Genomic DNA, 6160 nt, shown 5'->3' on the forward strand with positions numbered 1-6160 from the left:
TTTTGGAAAAGATTATTATTAATTATCTTTATTACTATTATGATTATTATTATTATTATTATCACAGTACATTCTACCATACGACGAGAGACGAGTTTCTTTGTTAACGCCCATGAAGTTATATCGTTAGAAGCCATATTTTCTTTCCAGTTGAGCGGAAACACATTGCTATAGAAGCTTCATTTCATGTTATTTCAAGTGCGATTTTTTTTGTTTCTATCTTCCGTTAAGAACAAAGGAAAAGACGAATCTGGTAAAAGCTAATATCACTGCGCCGCGTTATTATTTACTTACTTGATATATATGTCTGTTCGTTGCTGCAGGCTTTGCCAGTGATGACGAAAAAATTTTACGTTTATTGTTACCATTCTCTTAATACTGGTATTTAGCCGTCCATTCTTCTCACCGACTCCTTGCATCCCCCTCCACTCCCGCTTGCTTACATACATTTCTTATTTCTTTGCATCGCACGAGCTGTACTGGCTCTTCTTTTGCCCAGAAAAGTGCTCATTTTGCTCGCTATAGGCAGCATCGGAAGTTTAAATTTTTCGATATTTTCTGCATACTTCAGCAATGCTGTTCCGATTATTTCTTTTTTCCCCTGATAGCTCAAGGTAATCACGCGCCCTACTATTAGTATCACGGTGGCTGCTACCATCATCACATCGGCCAACGTGGCTAGCTGCAACGTTACCGACCATTGAAGATCAGAAGTGAACGAATCGAAATCGAAAGTGGTTCTTCGGTTCATTTGTCTGACTAGCCGCCTTCTTCGACACTTTACTTGCCTAAATTTTGATAGACCGTGGCAGTTTCTTTAAGAGTTGCCACTGCGCCATTGACTTCGGTGTTATTAATCGATGGCGTTAGCGACGACGGCGTGAAAGCGAAGACGGATATTCTCAGTCCGCCGGTATCTTTTCTATGACGGTCTTCCCCGACGTCTGAGGCTCTTCGAGCAACATCAATCATCCTGCTGCTCCCGATGTCCAGCGTTCGATGTTACTACGGATTGCTCTTCGACAGCATCTCTAGCCCAATCTGGGCTACCTTTGCAAAGGTATCAGAATCTTGGGAAAGCTGCTGCCTTTTTGCTTAAGTTTCCCTTTCATCTAACTCTTCAAGTTCTGATATCAGCCCTCTATGGAATAGTTCTGATCGCCTGCTCGCGCTGTTAACACATCTCCCCCCCCCCCCCGCTCTGCCACTGGTATATATAATTCCTCGATGTTGCAACAACAGCTGTAGTGATCCAGATCGTAGTAAACACCCGAAAGTAGTTTTAAGGCTCGTTATTTCTAGTAGTTGCGGTCAGAAATGTTTGTCCTTATCGTGACCCTGTTGCTAATTGCTCCTGGCAGCATACGAAACCAATAAATGAATAAGTCAGATATTAATTCACCTATCATCTAGTACTGATGAAAAGATTTATGTGACTATTTGGCAATAAAAGCTCGGTAGTCCATTGTAGCTCCACACTGTTTATAAGAGCTTTGTTTTTGTCCATTGCTCCACACATGGGACAGATCCACGTATACGAGCATGTCCTGCCTATCTTGAGCGCCTCCGTACAGCGCCCAAAGAAACATCACTGCAGAAGCTCCGACCCGCCTACCGTCACCGTCATTGCAAGCTTCTTCAGCCGACTTACGAAAATGCTTGCGGAATCTTCTTCGGATCGGATAAAAATCTTCATGTCATGGCGGGATGCCTTTTTCTACAACATTTCGCGTCCTTCGACTTCTTCTTCTTCCGTGAAAAACCAAAAATGGGTGGTTTTTAGTTTTCGTTGTTCCCTGCTCATGCCGCTTGTGCCGCTCCGTCTTTTGTTGACTGATAGTAAAAGAAGCGAGGATATAAGGTAGTAATGGTACTATCAACAGCTGCGGCACAGTGGTAACAGAGCGGCAAAATTGTTGTTGTTGTTGTTATTCTTCAAATGGCACTCAGTAGCAAGACAACAGCGCCTGACTATTCACTGTTCCAAGGGAATCACGTAGGAGTACGACATCTAAATTTCAACTTGTGACGACGACAGAGATGCGACATTAGCAATATCAACGCTATCGTCGAGAACAACGACAAAAATTAGCAACAACTCCAGGAGATCCGTGGATATGGATGGCTAATATTCAGCCAGCCATCTTGAATTATGAAGATGGCTGCTGATGTTTCATGAGTTGTTTTTCTACTTTCGTTTTATTTCAGCAGACGAAAACGTCGCTAAAACTAATAACAATTAACATCATGGTACTAGATTTAGCATACAATCACCAGCAGCAGCAGCAGCAATGGTGCCCAGTTTCTGCAGTCTTTCTGAATCGGCTACAAAGGCGGTAGATATGGTAGCAGTCATTGATTGCTTTATGCCTTCGCTGGACATCGGTCACTTGGGTTGTTTGGGCTGTCTACTTTCGTTCGAGACAACATGTCCGAGCGCGTTATTTTCTTTGTGTGGCGTACTGTTCAATGGCGTATTTCTGCAACTCAGTATTTGTTCAAAGTCAAGGCGATGACACGGATTGAGTTTGTTTCCATTAGATATATGGGTAGGGACATTACGCTTATAGACTATAAAATATGATCTGTCCGACAGTGTTCGATGTTCGACATGCTCCTTTTCATTTTAACATCAGCTATTTTCTTGAGTCATTGTACCCTTGGAACCATTGCTTCGGTGCAGCATCAAAAACTTATTCCTATTAAAAATCTAGCCGCGGATGGGTCTAGCTATATTTATTTTGGGGTTCTTCCAACAAATAAAATATTTATTAAACTGTTAATTGAATTCGGTAGAATTTGAAGTTGAGTAACTTGCGCCCTAGTTGTGCTAAAATGACGACATTTTTCCATATTTTTGAAACACTTGTGACAGAGCTCTGGTAGCTTTTAGATAGCCATTTATTTCGCATTTGTATTTCGTATATGATTTCTCTATCCATGACAATGAGTCTAATGTTGTCATCAGGTACTTCGTGCTTTCGCCTGCCATGCCAACGATCCATGAGTTTCTTGAGGAACTCAAGATGGTAGACTGAATTTATTGTTTTATTTTCGACGAGTGACGAGCCTCGCTAGTCTCTGATGTTTATTGCAAATACTACTACTACTACTACTACTATAATCTTACGGCTGAACCTGTCTGACGTTGCTACCGAACCCGATTTCTCCTCAGAGAAATGCTATTCTTTACCCTGATTTTTCTTCGATCAGCAATAAAGGTTGAGTTTTTTTTTATCTCGTCTGTAATGATCGTATGCTTACCGGAATTTTTTGTTCATTAGAATTTCCCGAATTGTACGTCGAGTGCACTACGCTCATTTCCAACTGACCTGGAGTCAGTCCATAGGGGATCAATTTTTTGCCCAGTTTTCGCATTACCAGTACTTCGGTTATAAGTCTGTAACACAGTAAATGTGAAATATCAGTTTTGGTCGAGAAAATCCTTAGATTCTAAACTCTGCTCTCGTCTAAAATCTGCCTCCGCGATTGCGGCAATGCGTTCCTGTTTCTGAGCGCCGATATCCGACCACCTCTTCGCTAGTCTTCAACAGTTCAACCTTCGTTCTTGAAACGTTTGTCCCATTGACATGCTGTACTTTCGCTCGAAGCCTGCTTGCTTGAGGTTCGATGTTCTCATTCGATAGTCTTCAATAATTCTACAGCACTATGGTCTGTTGTTTACTGAATGTTAATTTTCACAATGAAAAATTGTTTTTCTTCCAAATGTATTTTTTTCCGCAGTCAACTCAACCTGTTTTTACTCCCAAGTTGCTAGAAGACTAGCGTATTTATCAGATTTCGCTTACTAGCGGTGTGCAGTTCGAAACTTATTCTATTTCAAAATCTGACAGATATAGATTTCGCTTGTAATAACCTGGTATATAAATATTAGAGTATTTGTCTAACTAACCCTCATATTATTACCACTATCACCCTTAGCCAATCCGTCCAAGAATCAAAAAAGGTTCATCGTTTTCAATCTTCGCACATTAATATTTGTGCGCATCGTCGCATCTATGGGTGTCGACCTCGCGAGCCGCCGTATGCCAAACATTTCTTGCCTTAGATTATTGTCGTCTAACACAAAACCTGCTTTGAAGTCTTCCCATGAAGTCTCTGAGGGCCTCCACACAGAGCAACTCACCGCCGCTGATGCTCGCATTGCACCGCTATTTGCTGTCGTGGCGGGAAGCAGCGACCATCAACAGCCGTAATCGTCGTGGCTGCCACTTCGGTTCAGCCGACTGACCTGATTATTGTTCCGGTGCTCCAACGGCCCCCTTTACGTGCTGTGAGTCCCGGCGATAGCGGCCAGCAGCAGCGTTAGGGCGAACACAAAGCTGTCAAATAACAGCAAAGGTGAGTGGGAGAGTCTGGGCAATATTCGCGAGAAGACCAACGGGAAGTTAGTCACAAGCCCACAACAGCGCACTGACTAAACTTCAAAGCTATTCCAACGACAATCCATACGATGAGCAAGCCAAACTATCCAAGCTACGAAAAGCGATCGGGAACTAAGGTCTGAGATAATCGAGCTATCTATGTAATGGCTGTTGCCACTGGTGTTATTACCATCTTTGTGGGCAGGAGCAAAAGGAACAAAATTTACCTTTTCGACGTTGTCCGGCTTGAAGAATAGCATACCATCCCAATCTGTTGGGCAGACGTAAATCCGCTTGCGAGGGCAACATCAAGACAATGTGTGCGTCTGGCGAGGAAAAATTATTAAGGCAACAATAAGAACTGGACAACCCAGGTCCGCTCCAAAAATAGATAAAAGTAATTTTGTTGATGCTCTTCCGAAGAAAAAGAGTAGCAGATATTAAGGCGACCTTCTTGTTATTCCATTGATGGTGCAAATCAATCGTTATCTAGTAAAATGATTATGCTTACCGACGTGTGCAGTAACTGAAGAGCGGGACGATCCAAATGAATAGTATCGAGAAGAGTCCGCGATATTACTATTGTCGATTTTGGCGGCTTGTCCTCTCTTGATGTGTGTGTCATTATTACTATTATTCTCCTACAATAATGAATCGAACGAGCCAATGTGCCGATATTAGCTAGTCGCGAAAAGTTTTATCTGTGTCAGGAGAATTATATATACAAATTACGTACGATTATACATATGTGCGTCGGCACTTATGCCGCTTTGTTCTGTTTAATGTAACCATATACACCCGGAAGTATCTTCTTCGAAATCAAAGATGGCGAATGAACGAAGGGCGCCTATCGTATGCGGTTTGCGACGTCGTTACCATACCAACAAGCGAAGATAGCTTGTGATGGATAGAAGATATGCAACATATATTCTACGATTATTAAGATTGATGGTCATTGTAATTATTACCTCTTTAACGAGTTCATCATTAAAGAAGTTCCAATAATAACCTAACTGTTCGTTTAGTGAGGTCAACATAATGTGCTGACTATGAATTTATTCGTCTCTACAATAGCAAATATAATAATAACAAATTATAACACAAAGAGACAGACGCCATCAGTAGTCTTCAGTTTCTGGGCTTGCAGACGGCTTAGCTCCATAATCTGTACACGACAGGTCTTCGCAGATGAACAGATAATGATAATTCGTTTCTTCGAAAACTACTGATGCAAAATAATTTATTCAACACCCGATAGTAGTGCATCATCGATCAAAAGGCAGAAAAACAAAAAGACATCGATTTCCTTATAGAACGCACTATAAATCATGCTGTGCACAAGCAAAGCGGTGGCAAACATAACTCGCATCGTGGGACCTCTACTGCGCTATCAGCGCCCATTGTGGAAGCTCTGTAGCCAGGGTCGCTGGTTCGAGCTCCATCAACGGCCAGCGTAATTCAGTAAAAAATCAACAATAGCTGTATCGTTCACTCTGGAACCGAAACAATACCGAGTATTTGAGAAGGTTTTAAAGTAGTTTATAGGTAGACAAAAATCGTTCACATTGAACAGGCTGGCAACGACCCTGATTCGAATCATGCTTGAGCGCTTCTATTTACTATCGATCAAGAGATTGGTACGAATAAACAAGATGGCGGCATACTTTCTTGAATAGAACTGAATTACGAGTTCAGCTAGCTAATCGTCAAGGGGCAAACCTCCTCGAGATCTTTCGTTATGGCCCATTTCATGGGCACTAACTTAGCACACGAAG

General features: G+C 42.0%; 1 long non-coding RNA gene across 1 annotated transcript; it reads right to left on the minus strand.

Moving 5' to 3' along the window:
• Nucleotides 1-5301, minus strand: LOC147757839 (uncharacterized). The gene is made up of 3 exons (XR_015322404.1): nt 4897-5301; nt 4613-4711; nt 1-4343 (listed from the first exon to the last, which is right to left on the minus strand). It is a non-coding gene; the product is annotated as an uncharacterized LOC147757839 (long non-coding RNA).
• Between the last annotated feature and the right edge of the window lie 859 nt (nt 5302-6160).

Source organism: Varroa destructor, unplaced genomic scaffold (assembly GCF_002443255.2).
Source record: "Varroa destructor unplaced genomic scaffold, Vdes_3.0 BEIS01000002.1, whole genome shotgun sequence".
Taxonomy (NCBI): domain Eukaryota; kingdom Metazoa; phylum Arthropoda; class Arachnida; order Mesostigmata; family Varroidae; genus Varroa; species Varroa destructor.